Source organism: Podarcis raffonei, chromosome 6 (assembly GCF_027172205.1).
Source record: "Podarcis raffonei isolate rPodRaf1 chromosome 6, rPodRaf1.pri, whole genome shotgun sequence".
NCBI lineage: Eukaryota > Metazoa > Chordata > Lepidosauria > Squamata > Lacertidae > Podarcis > Podarcis raffonei.
In genome coordinates this window covers 32,478,436-32,500,075 of record NC_070607.1, presented here as the reverse complement: position 1 = coordinate 32,500,075, position 21,640 = coordinate 32,478,436, and the positions used below count along the sequence as shown (strand labels likewise).

The 21,640-nt window shown below is 42.2% G+C and overlaps 1 protein-coding gene across 1 annotated transcript in view; it reads left to right on the top strand.

Moving 5' to 3' along the window:
• ADGRL2 (adhesion G protein-coupled receptor L2) overlaps positions 1-21,640 on the top strand; it is a 569,402-nt gene that overhangs the window by 92,016 nt on the left and 455,746 nt on the right. The window contains exon 2 of the mRNA XM_053391929.1: positions 10,234-10,293. The gene's annotated coding sequence lies outside the window, so the exon portion shown is untranslated. The remainder of the gene's footprint in view (positions 1-10,233; positions 10,294-21,640) is intronic.

Sequence of the window (21,640 nt, the reverse complement as noted above, 5' to 3'; positions counted from 1 at the left end):
CACAGTTTTGCACTAGCACAGATAAAGTCTTGTGTTGTGGAAGCCTCAGCAGAGGACTCAATACTTCCTGGTTTACTGTGCCTTATTTTATTTATTTTATTTTTCAAGGCCACATTGACCAGACTAAACGAGTCTTTACATGTTTTGATTTGGTGGTGATGGTGGCATGCCATAGAATAAAGATGACTTTGGGAGACAGAAATATAGGAAGCTGCCTTATATTATATAGTCAGGTCGCTGGTCTATCTAACCCAGTATTATCAATTCCAATTGGCACCAGCCTTAGAGGATTTCAGATGGGGAACGTTCCCAGACCTACCTGGAGATTTGAGGGATTGAACCTGAGACATACAACAAGTACTGTTACATACATACATACATACATACATACATACATACATGGCAGCATTTCTTGTTCACTATCAAGCACTGATAGTACAGCACTACACCAAACATTGCGTCCTTAGCCTTTAAAGCATGTGCAAGGAAAGCCCACTAAACCAGTGTGAGCGCACACTGCTCCAAGTTGTGTCATCTGTCAGCATCGCTCCATAGGAATTAAAGGATTGTGAGAGTGCACGTGAACCAGCTGTGCTGAGCATTCCCTACAGTTCTTTGCTTCTGCAGAGCATATGCTGCCTGGCACACTATCCCTCTCTGTGACTCCAGCAGCATGCAGCCCTCCTCACCGTGGTTGTACTTGGGAAAAAGGCTTGGCTTTTTTGTTAATGGCACTTTCTCTGGCCAGCTACCCTAACCCAAAAGCAACCTGGCACAAGCTACATTGCCCCTATCTGCTAGGAAATGGAGAATGGCACGTTATCTCACCGTCAATTAATTCTAATTGAGTTGCAGCAGTACATGAATCCATATGGGGGATTTGCACAAAATGCTGGGAGTGGGGTGCATTTGAAACGTAGGGTTTCTCCAAACCCGATTTTGCAAAACGGAACATCACTCCTCCCTGTTCCCTGTAAGCCTTGGCTGTTCCTGTTTGTTAGCTCTGGTTGCCAAACCTCCCTCTGTCTCCCTTTCATTAGGCCACTTTCTACCTGGAATGGCAACTTTTGTTATAGCAACATAAATAGTGCCCTAGATTGGCGGCTTCCTTCCTGTAGGTGAGGCAGATGAAACATTCTCAGAGTTAATCAGTGGTGTTCGTAATTATCAAGGTAACAGTGGCATGCACATAATAACTGAGTTATTAGTTATTGCGAGTCAGTCTCATGATGCAAAGCTTGTAACTTAATATTAACTGGCGATGTTGCTGCTGCGTATCCTGTTGTGGGTGGATTCTTGGAGACTCTTGATTGTGTAATGGAGCTTAATTCTTAAGAGATGGCCAGCTATTTAGAGCTGTGGAAGGAAGGTGTTGCCACTTCTTTGGGGAGAGGGTTGGGATTGGACACAAACAGTGTTTAGCGTCTCTTAACACGTTACAATTTGCTTCCCCGTCTGCTGTGACAAATAAATAAGATTTGCTTGTTAGAACTAACAAGCTGTGAAGCTTTTACCTCAGGTGTCCCCCCCCCCCAAAAAAAAAAAACTTTTGCTGAAGAGAGTGTAAAAATGCCACTCGGCCTTCTGCCCTCGTTTGCAGAAGTAAACATTGATCAAACTCTTAAAGGTAAAAAGCGTATGGTCTTATACAACAGCTGTTTCACAGTTTGTCTCAACTGAATTCATACTAGGGTTCTTTGTTGTTGTTTATATGACAATGGAAATCCTAGCATGGTGACAATAACAGGTTTTGACATCGAAGAGTTGTATCCAGTGTTGTTCATACTCAAATGAGACCCACTGAAATTACTAGACCTAAATTAGTTGTTGTCCATTAATTTCAGTCAGCTCATTGTGCAAGAGCACCAAACCAACTTTAATTGCACAACCTGAAAGTAACCATAAGCATGCTGCTGTTAACTGAGCCCCATCATACAGCAATCCAAGGCAGTGCCTTTTCTGTGGTAGCACCTGCTCTCTGAAAGCTGCTTCCCTCTGAAATAAAGCAGGCATCGACTGCGATGGGCTTTCAAAGCCTGCTTAAGACGTACCTGTTTACTCAAGCTGGCTCCTACTTCGCAGCTTGAAGTAAGATATCATGCTCGCTGCAGTGGGTGGGGTTTTGCAGTGGCTTAACATTTCAATGTCTGTTGCGTCTTACTGTATTTTATTTGTGTTTTCTGAACCATTCTAGTATTACTCAGATAAACAGCAGTATATCAATATTTTAAGGCGAAAATCTTATGGAATACATCTAGACCTGATTCTACCTGAACCTTCCTAAAAGGCTCAATCCAGCAGTCAAGGTCTGACCTTAGCCAATCCACATCTGTGTGCCGCTAATGTGAAAACAGTACATATTGGCAACACATCAACAAAGAGTTGGCAACTCAATCCCATTTATTACAATGAACAAGCATATTTAACTCGGTGCTGGAGTTTGGCCAGCAACTTATGTGAATCCAACTTGTGGATTTACACCATTCCACAAAAGTCGTAGTCCCCCACCCCAAGCCACAGCTAAAAAGGACAATGGATTTGTATGTGCATTTAGGACAGGTAAAGGACTATTGTTGTGATCTGGAAATGTGGGGCAGTCATTGCATAAAGACATAGTGTCTAAACTGTGTATAATAGCCTTGTTCTCTCTCTCCAAATAAAAAAAAGCAAACGAGAATTCCTGATAAATCTGCAATAGGTTTTGAGGGATAAAATGGCTAAATTATCATCAATTCGAAGGTGGAAAGAATTGTATATTTTGTATTTAAGAGAATACTTTTCCACTTTTCTTCAGAATGGCTCAGCAACTACAGGAAATTTATTTGCACCACACAGCAAAACTGAAACAATTTATCTTGCATTATAGGCTGCTCAGCTGAATTTTGGGTGCAGTGGTGCAAATCAACACAACCGGCTACGTGGAGATTCTGAACTTGTATAATGCCCAAAATATTGCTTGAGAGAGACAGCTAGAGGCAGCGGCAGAGCTGCAACATGGCAACATATGGCTGATTCTAGTAGCTGCGATTGCTGCCTAGGGCCACAACAAGCCAAGAACAACCTTCAAGCTTTGATCAGTGAACAAAGTAGTCCCTGGACTTTACAAATACTCTTGTTCTTTTTCTCTCTGATACAGCCTAGTTCTACTCTCAACCAATCATTGCTCATTCATTCCCGGGAATGTGCAGATGTGTATGACACTGTCCCTGTAAATCCTATTATTTCCCTCAAAGAATTCGGGACACTGTAGTTTGCCCCTCGCAGAGTGATGATTCCCAGCAACACTTAACAAACTATAGTGCCCAGAACTATTTGAGGGTGACAATTTGCTTTGATTTTGCTGCATCTCTCATACCATACTAGTTTGGGGACCGGAAATAATTCCCCATCAAGAGTTGAGGTCCCCCTAATGTCAATGAGATGTGAAGCCAATGTGGCTCAGCATCTCACAGGTTCAGTTGGTTGCCTCTTTGCAATAAAGAGAACCAGTTTCTGGGAAGGAAGGCTGCCATTGGGGGTTTCACAGTAGACCATAACCAGGCCTGACAGCTGTCAAGTATTTAGTTCTCTTCAGGCCTGATCTAGCTCCCATTGAGCTTGGTAGAAAGACAAGCACTGAACAAAACCCATGTGACTACATTGAACCACACTCGTTGCACATACAAACACACAGTGGCCTCTTAGGGATGCCTCTCAATCTCCTGCCTTTGAATGGTGGTATTCCTTTAACATCTGTCCCCCTGGACTGAGAGTTAATTCTCTCTCACACACACACCCAACAGGAATGCTCAAATTAGCCTTTTGGGGGTGTAACCGAAGATGGTGGACAAAAAGAATCAATCTACCCTGTCAGGCAGAAGCTGGTCTGATGCCAATTCCCCATTTCACACTTTAAAGTGATGTATAATTGTAGCTGCCCAAACTCTGGATTCAGGGAGCACCAACTCCTTGGTCTAATAAGTAGGTGTCTGCTTTGGTAAAGGAAAGGCTAACAAGCTCTCCCCCCCCTTTTTTTATTTTTACTGGCCTTCTCTTTATGCCTTTAAGCAGCAGCTAGCACCCATAATTTAAATAAGTGAAGTTTTCTTGACCCAGAGATAAATTGGTGAGAAGAAAAGCTCGACTTCATTTGCTTAATTTCTATGTGTCAGACTGTTTGCTGTTAAATGCACAAGAAAGAGCAGCAACATTTTTTTAAGGGCATCACTAAAAAGGAACCACTCTGAGGTATAGTTTAAATTGGTAAATAGACAAATGTTACCATGTTCCAGTTCTCCTGTAATTTAGCTGAGTCTCTCAAACAGCACCTCCGAAATGTTGGCTGTGTACACAACATACATTTTAGAAACATAAAGCACATGGCTTCGCTCCAAAAATATTGGGGACATTTTACCGTATTTTTCGCTCCATCGGGCACACCGGGCCATAGGGCGCACCTAGTTTTTAGGGGGGGAAATAAAGAAAAAAAATATCTCCCGACCCCAGCCCCCAGAACAGGCTGCTATCCGCAAGCCTTTGGAGCCCGAAGGCTTGCGGATAGCTGCCTGAAAGCCCGGGGAGCGCAGCGGGAGTTGGTGCTGCGCTCCCCAGGCTTCAGGCTGCTATCTGCAAGCCTTCGGAGCCCGGCAGGAACTCCTGCCGCACTCAGAAGGCTTGCGGATAGCTGCCTGAAGCCTGCATTCGCTCCACAGGACGCACACACATTTCCCCATCATTTTTGGAGGGGGGAAAGTGCGTCCTATAGAGCGAAAAATACGGTACTCCTCTCAGAGCTATGATTCCCAGCACCCGTAGCAAACTACAGGTCTCAGGATTCTGGGGGAGGTGGGGTGAACGTACTTTAAATGTATGGGGTATTCAGCTACATGTGCAGTCAACACAAGGATTTCCACTTGCACAACAGGACTTTGGTCTGTTTTACTCAGAAGGGAGTCTTGGAAATAAATGAGGCTTGCTTTCTACTGGCAAAAAAAAAAGTGATAATGTAGTGCCGCCCCTCCCCCTTGCCGCCATTTTTCATATCTCCCACACAGCCACTCCTTTTCAGCCTCTGCAAGATACATGCAAAGCCCTGAATAACTGGACCAGGTTACCTGAAAAGATATCTTAATCTCCACTGCCTGGTAAGGGCACTGTAATAAAGTAATTAGTTTTACCATGGCCTGATGGCTATCAGCTTGTGGTAACATGGAGGTGGGCTTTTTCAATTGTAGCACCAGTATTGTGGAATGCCCTCCCTGCTGAAATATGAGAGCTGCCATCAATGTTGGCATTCTACCAGCTCCCGAAGGCACGCCTGTTTAGGCAAGCATTCTCCTGAACTGAATTTGTGCTTTTATTGTTTTAATTGCTTATTAATAGTACTTAGTATTATGCTTGTCTTCACTGGGCTGTTATTTATTTAATATACAATAGCTACAAAACAAACATATAAAATACAACATTAAGTAGCAGATACAACCATAGCATCATTATGCAGCTGTGGAGCAAATTAAACTTCCTATAGACTTTAGCACAAGGGTAGTTTTTTGGTTTTCAAATTTGGCAAAAAAAAATAAAATATCTTTGTATGTGTGTAAGTGAGTTTTGCTCAGAGCTGTGAAACCTCACATGCGTAAAGATTTCGTTACTTCTTGTTTATTTTTATCTTGCTTTACCTCCCAGAAGTTCAAGGCTGAGTACAATGTCCCCCATTTCATCTTTGCAGCAGCCCTGTCTGGTAGGCTAGGCTACGTAGTTTAGTCGTTCATAGTTCAGACAACAAATTTGTGAAATACTTGCTTATTCTTCTTTATCCATGTTGGCAAACTTATTGGTGGGTTCTGTAAACAGCAGGACTATGAAATGTTGCCTTTAAAGCAAGGTATATGTTTTCCCCCCTTGAATAATCTGTGATATATATTTATATCTAGCATTTATACCCAGGAACTCAAGGTTGTGTAAATCACCCACTGTTTATCTTTGTAACAGCCCTGTGAGGTAGTCTAGGCTAAGTTGATATATGTACATCCACATATAGTGTACTAGGCCAACAGAAAATCCTGTTGTCATACCTAGAGTCAGTTACTGAGGGAAGAGACTGGGAGTTTTTAGGTTGTTGCTGTTCCCTGACAGGCTTTCTGCTTGCAATATCACAAAGATGGGCCATGGGCAGAAATTCAACAGGTGCAGCTTGTGTTCGACATCATGATGCCAGGATAGGAGAAGATGAACCTACTGAATTTCTATCCTGCAGCTGTTAAAGGCACACTACAGCTGTCAGGAAATAGTGCAGATGTCAGAAAAAGTGGCATCCTTTGGAAATGTTGAAGCTAGGAGAGCGAGCCAAAATCCTCCCTTTTAAAATCAAAATCTGGCACAAATCCAGAGAGGCACTATAGCCCAAACAAACTTTTGCTCTTTGTCCCTGGCTGTTCCATCCCAATGAAGAAAGTGAAGGAAGGAGCTGTAATGTGCCATGTGACTCCTTCTCTCCGAACTGAAAGAAATTAGATAATCATGTAAGTCATAAATGGTTGCTTAGAGCACAGTCCTATACATTTCTATTCATAAGTAATTCTTAATGAGTTCAATGGGGGCTTACCGTACTTCCAGATAAGCGGTTATAGGATTGCAGCATTAGTTGTCACGTGGATTCATCATATTTACCTAAATGAGCTATCTGATTCCTGACCGGAAGCCTTTGAGTGACATAAGATGGTTTCTTTATTCCGGCTAATTTCTGCTTAAATATCACAACATGCGCCATTTAGTTTTGAGAATTGCCTGGTATAGGCGCGCACACATAAATGGTTTGAAGCCATTTGGCAGCTGCTTCACAGCAAGAGCTAAGCAGGTTTCTGCCTGGTTGGTGCCTGTGTGGGAGGTTGCCAACTGACCAGAAAACAATATGGCACGACTTTGCCTTGTGCTCTTAAGAAACTCTGTGAGCATATTTCAGTAGGTGAAGATTTCACAGCATGGAAACATTATCACCTGCTGATATTGAAAACACCGTCTCAAGAGAGCAGGGCACTTTGCACATGGTCAGAGTCACTCTCTTGTAGTTTCAAGGTGCCAGGCATGCATCCTGATACCGAGAGCTGGTTGTAGAGCTAAGCCCAGTTGAGCCTCTGATCAAACTAAGCTCTGTTCAAACTGCAAGTGCAAATTACAACATTAGGGGGTTTCACACACTGTTTCACTTCACAGCTCTTTGGAATGTATCCTCTCAAGTCCATCGAACCTATGTATTTTCTTCAAAGCCTCTAAAATCCTTCCTTTGAACTTCTTGGTTGGGTTTCCTTGTTCTTTTCTACTGCTGAAGTTGCTGGGTTTTCTAATTACTATTATATCAGTGTGTAGGATCAGTGAACTAAATGCCCTATCAATTACTTCTTCCTATTTACAGTTTAATAGAGATGGTTGTTCTTAATTTGATGGTTGTTCTTTGTTCAAAAAGTCAACTGGAATCTTCTATTCAGTTCCTGTGGGAAGGGGAAAAAGCATGTTGCCCTTTTATACAAATGCAGCACATTCCTGGGAGATTTCCCCCACCCCTCACGATTACTGCATTACATTTCATCATTTTAGAATGAAAATGCCAGCATTTTGCCTTCCGCTTCCTATTATCAGATAGTGGCCCAAATTATGTAAACGGAACAGACAGCTTTTTCATTGCCATGCAGATTAATGCGGGTGTGTTCATATTACCATTTACTGCAGCTCCAGCCTGCTCCCACGGGTGGTTTCTTGAGCCGGGTTCATATGACATGAGGCACAACCCATTTGTATCCTGCTTCTTTTAGAGAAATGCTGTACTCCTTTCCTCTTTCATGAACTTTCCCTCAAATCAGATTCAATGCGATTCAAAAATGCAAACTGTCATTTCATTGTGGTGTGAACAATTCGGGCAGCTTTTGCACATGTGCAGATGGTGGTGAAAGTGTCATCAGCTTGGAGTTTGGCGCAGGGGAAGAAATAATCAGGCAAAAGACCTCTCCGCTTTCGCTCTGTTGAGAACACAGAAAGAGACTTGGAAATGCAACAGAGGGGAAATGACCTTGCAGCATCTCAAGTGAACATAGCCTGTGCTGGAAGTGTACATTGCACACATCCTCATAGTAGCATCCTACAGTTGATGCTTTCTTACAATCTTCACAATAGCCTTGCCACACAGGCCAGTAATATCCACTTACTGCAGGGTTGGGAAGCCTGTGAGCCTCCAGTGTTGTTGAAGTGCAGCTCCCTTCAACCCTAGCCAACATCACTAGTGTTCAGAGATCATGGTAACATGTAGGCCAATAGAATATGGAGAGCAATGTGTTGTGCTTCCCTTCCTTCCCATGTTTCTTACCTACGCCTCAGAAAGACCTAGGCAAGCTGTTGTCCTTGGCTTGCCTATTGAGCTAAGGGCTTCACATCTTACTTCTTAGCTGCACCAACTGAGTGTGTGTGTTGTGTGACAGTGCATCTAAATTATCTGTAGGAGAAGAGCTGTTACCGTTTCCAAGAATATAAAACAGGACACTATCATTTTCTTTCCCTTTCCATAGAGGCCATCATGCTGCTTACCTAAATAATCCAAAAAGGGCTGCAGACAGCGATTTCTTGAGCAGAATAATGACAGTTTAATCTTTACATATCTGAAAAGCAGCTATTTGTAAGCTGCAGATGTCCAAGCTTTTGGCAGAAGTAGCTTTCTGCGTGATGTGTGCTACAAACTAAATCATCTCTCTTTTGAAATGAAGTGCATATTGTAACTTTGTTCTTTCTTGTTATCTCTTGCCTATCCCTGCAGAATTATATGCAGAATGTTGATGCCCTTTTCAAAGATTTTTTTTAAAAAAATACAATAAACTAAGCTACCTGTTAGGTCAACAGTGACCTAAGTCTTTCATGTATCCAATTCAAAATTGGGCCTCATTTAAAGACATCATACTGTTTTTGTAATTGAACAAAGTGGTTTCCACAGGCTCGCCCATTCTGAATTGCCCTGTGCCCTGTTCTCTAGACATCTCTTCTTTGAGGACGTAGAGTAGAAAAAATAAAATGATCTCCAGAAAAAGAAAATCCAATTTTTTCCTTTTAGTCTTTTTCTCTATCCATATACTTTTATTACCCAAAGTGACTAAAACACACATCATAGTGGCAAAATAGACACACTCATAGAATCATAGAATTGTGGAGTTGGGAGGGAACCCAAGGTCATTTAGTCCAACCCCTTGCAATGTAGGAATCACAACTAAAGTATCCATGATAGATGGCCGTCCAATATCTGCTTTAAAACTTCCAAGGAAGGAGATTCTGCCACAGCCTGCGGGGGTCCCTTCCTCTGTTGATGACCCTTTGGGTCCCTTCCAACACTACAGTTGTGATTTTGTGGTTCTATTTTATACCACTTTGGATTTCAGCAGAAATCTCTTAAGCTTTTTACATATGTCAACAAAAAGGAAGCAATGTAAGAAATGCAATTTTTAATATCCACATTTAAACCAAACAGTACTATTACTAATCACCATCGTTCCACATTTTGAGGAACATAATTAACTTTCTTTTCTTTATTGTTATTATGATCACAGATCGGCCACATAATTAACTAAATATTTCCAAACAATGTACTTAAGCAAATAGCTAAGAACTGCAAAAACAGATACAAAGCATCAAAGATATCTTTCCTATACCAAAATTCCCTCCAGCTCCACTGCATCATCAGAGAAGACCTTCTCATATGGAAGCAGCAGGTGCTAATGAAAACTGTAGGAATCATCTCAACATTTAAAATAAATACATAAATAAATTTGAAGATGCATACAGATGGTGGTGGTTTTTTCTCCCAGGGATTCTCTGTTTCCACCCAGTCAATGTAAACAGGTGCCAACAACGGTCTCTCTAAAGAAAGGCAGAAGATTGAAAATTGATTATCTGATTAGCCTCCTCCCTCTTCTGGGAGGGGTATCAGCAGCCTTCCACCTGCTCTCGGCTATCCTATTCCATAGAGGCAGCTAGGCAGCCATCCACCTTTCCTTTCTCATTTGCAAAATCCGTCTGGCTTTTCTCAGTCTTGACTAATCAAGGAAGAAGCATTCTCCCATGCCTTTCCTCAGTCAGATAAATATAGACTCAAAGATTAACACTAGCAAAAGATTTAATTGATCTTGATTTGTTTATTTATTTGAGAGCATTATATGTTTGTTTAGCAGTTGTTGTTAATGGCTGCTTTAAAACATGTATTCCCCCCTTTTCTCCACCTAGGTATACAGCTTTTAGGACATCCCATCATCTGGTGTGGGGAACTATGGAACTGAAGCTAGGGTAAGTGATCCATAACTAGCTTTTAAGTAATATGCAAGAAGTGTGCACAGAATTCTCGACCAGGTTGTTCTTGTTTGCTAGGGCCAATTCACACTGTACCTGTTAAATACAGAGGGCAGGTTCTAACTCAGTGATGGAGAGTGCCATTGTTCAGAATAAGTGATAAACTGTGGTTTGTTGTTTTGAGAATGAGCTGTAGTAAGCATCTGGCTTGTGCACTTCCTCTAGCACAGGCACCCCCAACCTGCGGTCCTCCAGATGTTTTGGCCTACAACTCCCATGATCCCTAGCTAACAGGACCAGTGGTCAGGGATGATGGAAATTGTAGTCCAAAACATCTGGGGGGCCGAAGGTTGGGGATGCCTGTGCTAGAGCTGTAGCACCACCACAAGGAAGAGTTGAGAAGCTTTGTTTCCTTCTTTGATTAATTGCAGTGTGTTGTGCTATTCAAAACCAGGCGGACTGTGGTTGTTCTTTCAGCTATAGGCTATTGAAAGAAGCTAATTTCAGACTGGTTTCTTTCAACAATCCATAGTGAAGATCAGCGATAGTTTGGGGTTCCGGCATGTTGCTAAACTGTGGTTAATCTTAACTATGGATGGTTGAAAGAAGCCAGCTTCATAAAACATGGAAGTTAGCTTAATTAATGAGTTGGCCCAGGTTTGGACATCAAAATGCACCTTACAATAAAACACTGAAGCAAAAATATTTGTGGTGGCTTTGAGGGAGAGATTGGATGCTTCCATTTTGTATTAGCCACTTAAAATGCTATCCATCTAGTCTTGAAAGGACTTCAAACTGGGACGACCTTAGCCAGCTCTCACTAGCTAGAGTATGGAATCTGAGCTGTTCTGTAGGGCAGCACTGGACTTTATTTGATACTGTATGCATATTGGGGTGCTTCTTGTTCTGTGTGTGACACTTCAATTACTTTGTTTCTTTGTTGTAATTCTATGTAATTAAAACATAATGCACACTAAAATAACAGAGTACTAAAAAAAACCTTATAAAATCCTCATACGCATTAGAACTCAACAGGCCAGCAGATTCACCTGAAAGCCTAGATGAATAGGTATGGCTGGAAACTGAAAAGGCTTGGAGCCAATCATAATTTAGAAGAGGGGGAATTTCACAGTTGGGGTGTGGGGATGTCTGAGTTTCGTAATTCAAGTTGGGCATTATCCCCAAGGTTGCCTGCTTTGAATATCATGCTGCTATAATTATGCCACTGCCCAGTCTTCTTCCTTAGTACTGAGTGCATCAAACAACCAGTGAAATACTGTATTAAAGAGTGAGTGCTGCAGAAACTAGGTGAATTTAACTTAAGATCAGAAAAATGAAGAACTGAGGTAAAGTGAAATTAACAGGGTCATCCATCCTTACTTGAAAACACATGAAATGGGCTTGTGCTGGCTGGTCCTGTCATTGATAACAGCTGTCCCCACCCATGCCTCCTGATGGTTGTGCATTTGGTGCCTATTTGAAGGGAATAGACACCAACATATAAAAGGAGGGCTTCTCTGCTCAAGAGGAGTGTGTTGACCCTGCTTGGGCCCAAGGTTCTCCCTGTGTCTGGAACAGACTCAGTTGCTGGGGGAAGGGAGCAAGTTTAACCAAGGGTGGGGCACCAGTGGTCCTCCAGCTGTTGCTGGACTCATGGGTGATGGTCAAGGATGATGGGGATTGTAGTCCAGCAACAATTTCCTCTTCCCTGCTATATGGTATATCCCTCTACAGAGGGTTTTGGGTAGCAGGAGGGAGGGCTTTTTACTTTTACTCTTACAAGGCCATGATTGAACCACCTTGAGCAAATGTAGGAAGACAAAATCTACATGTTTGAAATAAATAAAGGGTGAGCACCTATGACCTTTTAGGACATGGAAACTCAGATTTATATTTTTTCTTGCCCTTATATCCAAAATATGCAAAGGAAGTACATTAATCCATGCTATGCACTATAGCTCAGAGGTTTCGGTGAAGCTCACATCACCCTAACATGACAATGCTCAATCAGATTTCTGAATTAAAAGAATGTAAACAGAGTTTAAGTAGATGAGAAAGCAAAGTGTCCGCCTCCTGAATAGAATCATTCCAGGCAAAGGGCAGTCTGCATTCTTTTGGTCTTTGTATCTTTTTCTATACCTTTATGTATTTGTGTATAAATGATGTGGAAAAAGCAGCTGAGGCTGTCGATCCTTCAATCCAAGTGTACATGTGTCTATATTTCATGGAATTCTTGTGGTTGAATCCCATAAGCATCTGCACTGTGCAAATATCATTTTCTCTGTTTACTATGAAGCTTTTTTCACATTTCAGCAGTGTCGGATGACTATAATAAAGCTTTAAGATATGTGATATAAAGTAGAATGAGCAAATGGGAAAGGTCAAGTGTTTAGTAATTTCTGAACACTAGCATAACTTCCCACTGTGGCAGAGTTTTCATTTCAAATAATTGGTTCTTATATAATAATGTCCCATACCTCAGCATAGCTGATGGTCCAGCCTCTATTGGGTCTTTTGGGTTTCAAGAGGCAGTATCCTATTCAGACAGTGCTAAGCAAGGGTTGTTTAGATGTTGCTCAGTGCCTGTGATTTAGACTAAAAATCTTACAGTGGAAAATAAGGTTTGATTGTCAATTCTTTTTCATGTGTGGTGCTCTAAACACACATAACATGTGCATGTCTGGGATATATTATGGCTTGTCTGATGCCTACAGGGTATTCAGGCCTTTACTGAGAGTTAAACTGAGGACTACCAACTCAAAACTCATGCTCTTAACCAATATACCACATTAGACCGATGTTCACACATAATGTGTTTTGTTATATTTTTTTATAGCAACATTCTCAAATGTTACAGTTTCCTTGCAACCAAATTCAAAGGCTGTGGATCCTTCCCCGGAAAAAAATCTTGCAATTCTAGATCTGAGGGAAAGATGCAATTATATTTGCCTTCTTGGGAAGGGAATGAAACATATTATTAAAATTTATGCACAACACCATCAACCAGAGATGTCCCTAGACTTATAAATGCTGCAAACTGGTTTGGGAGGAAATGCTCCTCCAGTGATCAGCTTCACCATCTTCCCAGATCTTCAGAAGAAGAATACCCCCCCCCCAAAAAAGTCTGTTATTGTGATCTGTGGAGAGCCACTGTCATATGCAATTATGCTTGCTGGTAAAACAAGATACAATAATAAAACCCGATGGTGCTGCCACAGAGATAAAACACTTGATAACTTATTATTTTAGTAGATCAGCAGGGTGGCCCATCGCAATGAGCTCCTCTCCTACAGCTTTGATTCTGTTCATCTTCTGGATGTTGAGAGACACAACAAAAGGAGAAGAAAACAATAAGCCCTTAGATGCTAAGGCTGCTGCTTCTCATGTAACTGGAGTGAGTTATTAAAGCACCGAGCATGGCAGGGACTTACCTGGATTCCAGATCAAGCTCTTTGTCCCACGTAGAGATTTCGCTTCGTAAAAAAACTTGCAGATTGCTCTAGGGATGCTTACCGGTATTAAATTATTAACCAGGGGCATGAAAGGATGGTTCTGTGACTTTCGTAGAAACAGCAAGCTTCCCTTTTCAACATCACTTAGCTGTCCTAATCTGAGCGCTGATCCTACACTGCTTGGCTCCTGTGCTTCAGGTTTTTCTTTTGGTTTGGCGTGTTGCGCAAAGCTTTATTGATTTCCATGGCAAGATTCTGAATGATAAAAGGAAGCAAGGTTTGTGGAAGCGGAGCCATACAAAGGCAAGGCTCGCGTGACCTGGAAACCTGTGTGACTGGGTTCTGGATTGCATGACAGCTGACAGGCACAGGTTTCATCTCTCTGGATGGTTGTGCTCAACTTTTGGTCACTGCAGAGGGGGCTCACAGTTTTGGGAAGGAGCTTTCAAGTTTGCCGCTCCCTCTCCTCTCATGTTGATTACAGCTGCTGAGCAAAGCTGGTCTCGTGTGTGGGGCCAGTTTGCTGTCCACTGTGTATCATTTGTAAAATATTGAAGAAAGTGGTCAGCTTTCCACCTCTGAGCCTGTAGAAAGCTACTTTATCTTAAAAGGAGGTGTGTGATTACTCACATGTGATGATTGAGCACTCAGTACATTGCACCTACACTTGCTTGCTATGGCAATGAGCTGGAGTCCTTTTCTCTTAAGCTAGTTAGGAAAGATGACAAGCCATTGTTGCACAAGGGTAATAGTTATGTTTGTGGGCCATTTCTCTGCTTGGGAATTCATAAAAGAGTCGGAAATCAAGGTTTCCATTTGCAATACGAATTCCTTTCATTCCTTGATTAAAACGTTTGTTTGTTCAAAAGCACAAGAGCAGCTTTGACATACCTGCAGAGTTTTAACTGGTCGCCACAGTTTTGATTTCGGCTAAACATTTGTAAAAACTTTCTGACTGTAAGAGGTGTTCAGCAGTGGAACAGGCTCCCTAGCGAGGTGGTAGACTCTCCTTCCTTGGAGATTTTTAAGCAGAGGTTGGATGGCCATCTGTCGTGGATGCTTTAACTGAGATCCCTGCATTGCAGGAGATTGGACTAGATGACCCTTGGGGTCCCTTCCAATTCTAAGATTCTGTGATTCCCCCCTCTTCCATTCCTACCCCCAAAGGCTTTTGAGGCAAATGGACAATCAGTATAAAGCAATGAGGATTAGCCTTGGCTGTGATAAAACACAGATCTCTTGCACGCAACTTGCATGGCAAAAAACGACAACAACTATCTTTGCTGCAGAGAGAAAAAAGAGGTTCTGACACCTCTTTATTGTGTCTTTTTAAGTGAAAATGTTTTGGAACCATCACTACATAAATGAATTGCCATTGAATTCAGAGACTCTTAAGGCTTCTAAACATTCTTAGCTGGGAAAATGTTCATTTGTCGAAAGCTCGAGACACCAGTAGACCTTGTACAGGCTTCAGGTAGTTGCACATGGCTCAATGGCTAGGAAAGAGTCTTCTTAAAATGCTTGTCTTGGAACCCCCTCAAAGCAATTTGGTACAAAGGTGTTAGTTATAGCATAGACTGGACATATGAGGCAATATAGCTAAATGAAACATGTATGTTTAGAAGCAGAATACCTTAGCAAGTGCTTGACGCAACTAGCATCCTACTTGTGATGTTCCAGAGACACTGGCCTGGCTGCTTTTGGGGTGAGGATGTCTTATGGGGGGGAAACTAGTATAATATATTTTCAACTAGTAACTAAGTAGAGAGTAGCAAAGAGAGACATTATGATACCTTATGCTGCTACTGCTTTCATTGGCATAGCTATTTCTATCTTTCTTAGTGTATCTCAGATGGGACATGGGCATTGACAGTGTTCAGCAGAAAGTTCAATGAAATGCCCCACCCCTCCGCTTGGTAACAGCATGTAATATACCGAACAAAAGAGGCTTAGAATATATGATACAAGCCCTTCTCCATTTTACACATAATACTGCATTCAGAACATTTTCCCCACATTCACTTACCTGATAATTTCCATGCTTTTTGTGATCTTCCACACAACATGAAAGCCACTTCTAGGAATCTAGAGGAAATCTAATGTTCATTTCAGTGCTAATTGCCTCCAGGGGAGGAGAAAAAAAACTGTTAATCCAGAAAATTGCAGGAGTTTTCGCACTGTAATTTTCATGGACGAAATTTGAGAAGGCATTCCAGCATGCAGTTCTTTCCTACCATTTTCACTGGTGAATCATGGGGCAACAGAAGCACATAGGTGGTGGCAACATGCCTTATGGGTTGCTGTGGGGGGAATGGTAGGGGAGTTGTCAAGCAGAGCAAGCAGGCATGTAAGCCCTAGTAAAAAAAAACAAAAACCCATGTAAATGTACAACACTGTGCTCACTTCCCTACCCTCTTGGAGCAACATAGTTTTTACATAAAAGGTCCCATGTTCAGCCCCCAACATCTCAAGGTAGGCGGGGGGGGGGAGTCTTCTGTCAGAAACTCCAGAGAACCAGTCAGTGTAAACAATACTGAACTAGATGAACTAATGTACTTTCTCAGTTTAAGGCTGAGTAAACCCACTCACGGTTCAGTATGAGGTTGTAGCACAGGATCTGTGTGGAACGTTATGGAAGAAAATGCAAATGAACGCCATCTAAAATGGCAAGCCACGTGTTGAGCGCTCTTCCATTCTGTAGTGAGGCCTGCAATTACATTGTGTCTCAGTGTCATCGCACTGTGTGAATCCCCACCCCAGCCAATTTTATGGACTGAAGGCAGAGAAACAACTGACATAATGATATGAGTACAGACTATAAGCCATGCTACAATTTAGTAACTTCATATTGCAGTGTCCTAATTGGGAGAACGATAGAAATCCTGGTTTTTTAAAACAATAGCCTTGTATTTCTTTTGACATATACTTTGCTTCCACTGAAAGATGGGTTGCTGCGAGACATGCAAAAGCAGCCTCTTTGTGGAGCAGAGTCACAAGAAAGGACCTGGTTCCGTAACCTGTTCTGTGATATCACCCTCTGATCTCATTTTACCATTTGATTTATTTAGACATTGATGGAATGAATCGAAGGTGGAAGTGGATCAAAGGAATATGCTAGCAGGCCTTTTCCAGAATTTGGGGTTCTTAACTCATGTCTGTCTTCCCAGAAAAGAATCATGGGACCAGCAGCAGCAGTCGGCACATTCAGGCACTTGGCAAGAACTTGGCAGAGGGCCCACCACAAATCCATGATGCTGGGACAATCTCCCCTTTTCTCAATGGGAGGAATACAGAGTAACAGCATGCCAGACTGATATACCATGGCCGAGATGTCTAGTGGAAGCACCCATTTTGTGATAGGAAGGGTACGACAAGGCAGTTGTCAAGGAATCTGCTCCTTTAATCAGATCCCAAAAGGAGCAAGTAGATGGTAGAGGAGATAAGGGAGCCAGGATGAAAGCCATGGCCAACCTAGGCTTAAGGGCCCACAAAGAACTGGCTGCCAGCTCTGAAGAATAGTTATATAAACATGATGGATGTGCTCTCAGGTCACTGTAAATGACCCAAAGTAGTCATAAAGAGGAAGTGGCATAAATATCCTGGAGTCTCTTGTACATTGTCATCTCAGCTTAGAAACCTAATATCCTCTCTATCAGGTGGGGGATTCCAGATCTAATGTGTGCCTCTCTATCCAGCCCTCAGGACTCTGTGATGGACCCTAGCCCCACTCTGCTTTCACCTGGCTGGAATAGGCTCTTAAAGTGCAATAATCCCTGTTACTCAGAAGATCAAGAGGATCAAGAGATGTGTGTGGTGGAAGTGTGGAAAGCTCCAACTTCTGCATGGTTGAAATGTAGCCAGCTACACAAAAGTCATCTGTTGCTGTGTCCACCTTTGGCTGTGACCTTCGCCTACCTCTGGCATGGCATCCCCAGAAATTTGCCCACAAGCGAATGCAGCCCTTGAGCTGAAAAAATAGTTTCCCACTCCTGCTCTGTATCTTGACTGGGTCAACAAGCCATGAATGCTGACATTGACAGAGCACCATGCTGTGCAAAGCAGCATTTCCAACATGTTTACACAGGGCCCCATGAGTCACATTGGGCTCCCATTAACTTTGCACACCCACTTTTCCAAAGCAGTCTCCTGTCCCAGGTTTTTGGGTTTTTTTGGCTGTGCCTGGCTTCGATATTATGACTTGTTTGAAACAATATTTTAAGATCAACTTTTGATAGGGTATGAACACAGCCTACTTAGCTTTTAGTATTAGGGTGCCTTTGGATGCAGGAATTACTGCATTTGTTTCCCCAATTCTGTGCTGGGTTCTAACTCCATTACAATGCATTACCTGATGTGTTACAGAACTGTGGCTTTTTTTAATCGATACACGGCCACATCAAACTAAATTTCATTCACACCATTGGCCATGGAGATGCCATATAGGCCAATTAAACAACATATTGCCATTCAAATTGTGTAGGAAGGGGTGGGTTTCGTTTGTTTGTTACTATCCTGTGTGTGTGTGTGTGTGTGTGTGTGTGTGTAATCTCTCAAACTCCCCTGTGATCCTCAGATGAAGGGTGGTATAGGAATTTAATGAATAACATAGTCAATAAATATGTGCAAATCCTCCATTGCCCATCGGTTAGCAATGAAATTTTGCAGGAAGAAAGACCTGTAAGTAAAAACTAGTTGAGTGGAGACCGTAACTTATGCCTTGGACAGGAAGGAAATGCAGCACATGGGGAATCCATACGCTGTTGCTGTTGCTTGTTTGTGGGAAAGCATCTTAAATGCTTCTTGCTGAGATGTCTAGAATTACTTCTTGAAAAATACACTGATTGTACTCCACTGCCTGCATAGTGTTCAATTTGCCTCGCTGAAGGAACGATGTAGTTTAGGAGCCACCTGTTCCAGCCATTGATAAATTTTTGTTACCATTTTGAGTCCAAGGAAATTTAAAGTAGCCCGTTGTTTAGCAGAAATCTTAATCAGCCATAAAAATCCAGCTGTGTCCATTTAAAAATGCAGCTGAGTGATAGCCTCATAGACCTTGCAGGAAGATTTCATAGTCGATTTGTCTTTTTCTGCAGAATGATTGTGTCAGATTGGTGGTATTCTGTTCTCTGTCCTTGTACAAAGGGAACAGTGCAGTTTAGTAGTTAAGAGTGGTTGAAGAAGACTGGAACAGAAGTCATTTCAAATCCCCCCTCACTGATGAAACTCATTGGGTAATCCTAAGGCAGTCATTATTTGCTTCACATGGTTGTCATGAAGATAAAATGGGGAAGGAAATGATGTGTGCTACCCTTGGTGCTCAGAAAAATAAATACATATAAAAAAGCAAATACCTAATATGAAGACTTACATGCAGCACACATACTTGCACACATAAGGAAATTAGATAATAATAAATTGCCATTTTAGCATGAGTTTGTGAATATGTGCGCTCTCTTCAGGCATTACAGGAGTGAAGACAGCTGCTGACCTCATGGAGGGAGCTTCCATAGTTAGAAAAGTTCCTGTGCAAAAATTCTTCCGTATCACTACAGTAGCCAGGAGAATTTGTGCCACCTCAGAAGTAGAGCTAAACACATGATCCTGGTCAATCTAGTAGCACCTGAAGAGAACATGGTCATTCAAAGTTCCTGAGGCTTCAAAATGAGGATCCACACATGAATCGTACCTTAGTCATGGGATTCCCAGATGAATCTCTAACCCGTGAATACCATTCTGTTTGGAGAGGCAGGAAAGCTCTGCTTATCTCTGGGTTCTGTAGTCTGTGATGGGTATTTTGCATCTCTTGACATCGGCAATTGTGCATGATGAACACATGTATGTGAATCCATTCTGTTTGAAATAATTGTGTTGGACTTTTGCTCATGTGTGCCATCTACTCATGCAAACAAATCTAAAGTGTGGATTATAGAGCAGGATCCTTTGGCCTACTGACTGTTGCTAGCAGGTGTAAAGGCAGAAAATAAACTAACCTATGTTGACTGAAACTGTGATGGTACCCCAATGTACTTTCAAATCCTATATGATTTAGGCAAGTATGATTCCCCTCCCCTTATCCACATACTGTGTTCCTTTATGGCTTACTTTATCCCAGTAGTTCAAAAAATGCTAAAAAGAGAAATCTCCAAAGCTGCTTGTGCCTATCTATAAAAATCAACAGCAAGCTCCTGATTAACAAAGCATACCCGCCTTGCAGTTTGTGTCCTGTTAAAAAAGAACAATAGGCTGTGATTGTGAGTGTGATTATCTGTGAATGTTGTTGCTTGGCAGCTGCAAATGTAAAAGCATGGTATGTCTAGGAGAAACAGCGTTTAGGACTGTTGTACCACAGTGAACTGTGAAAACTGAGTGTCCTGATGCTGATGAATGTAGAATTAGATAATTCTGAAAAGTGAAAAGTAGCAATACAGATTTTTTAAAAAGAAAAGAAAAACATTGCATTTGTACATAGCTAAAGGTAAAGGTACCCCTGCCCGTACGGGCCAGTCTTGACAGACTCTGGGGTTGTGCGCCCATCTCACTCAAGAGGCCGGGGGCCAGCGCTGTCCAGAGACACTTCCGCGTCACGTGGCCAGTGTGACAAAGCTGCATCTGGCGAGCCAGAGCCGCACACGGAAACGCCGTTTACCTTCCCGCCAGTAAGCGGTCCCTATTTATCTACTTGCACCCGGGGGTGCTTTCGAACTGCTAGGTTGGCAGGCGCTGGGACCGAGCAGTGGGAGCGCACCCCGCCACGGGGATTCAAACCCCGAATACATAGCTAGACAACAAGAATTACCTGAGAATTAAAGCTGAGCAGGTTCTAAAGAATGACAAATTTATTGGAATAAAAGTATAGCATTTACGAAAGACGCAGTGTCAGATGTCATGATTTTGGACTGATAAACTGTGGTTTGTCTGACAGCAACCCATGTGCCTCTTTCCCTCTTGGTTTTATATCCTGGTTCATAAGCAGGAAAGATATTAGTTTCCAATACCGACATTACAAGAAACTGATTTAACAAATCATTGCAGAAGACAGTACAAAACCATGTGCCCATGGGAAGAAAAAAAGGAGAGAAGCAAGGAGGGAGCATGAAGGCTTATGACTTATTTCCCCATCATTTATGGACCTGAGTTCATGACATTTTAACTGGGCCAATTTTTGGATCCCTCAACCACAAATGCCACAAACTTGCCCGAAGAAGATTACATTATCTCATATTATTTTATAACTGTATCAACCCTGCTGCTGAAATCAGTGAAGCTTCCATTACTTAATTTTGCCAGATCATGCCCAGTGTCATTTAGGACATAATTATTGTTTTCAGAGTCATGTTTAGAGTAGACTGCTCAAATACATGGGACTTAAGTAAGCAATGAGATATCAGTTTCTCTTGACTTCAGTGAGACTGCTCAGAGCATCACTGATGCTGTGATCCTAACAATGTCTACAGTGGTACCTCGGGTTAAGAACTTAATTCGTTCTGGAGGTCCATTCTTAACATGAAACTGTTCTTAACCTGAAGCACCACTTTAGCTAATGGGGCCTCCTGCTGCCGCTGCGCCGCCGGAGCACAATTTCTGTTCTCATCCTGAAGCAAAGTTCTTAACCTGAGGTACTATTTCTGGGTTAGCCGAGTCTGTAACCTGAAGCGTCTGTAACCCGAGGTACCACTGTATTTGGAAGTCCTATTGAATTCAGTGGGGTAAGTGGGTTTAGTATTGCAGCCTTCATCCTGGTTCATCCCATTATTATGCCATCGGTATTCATGGGACTTTTCAGGGAAACATAAGCACTCTCACACATATGTCCTCATGCCAAAGCTTTACAGGATGGGGTGGGGGTGGGGAGAGGACAGGTGTGAACAAGGATAAAAGTGAGCAACTACAGG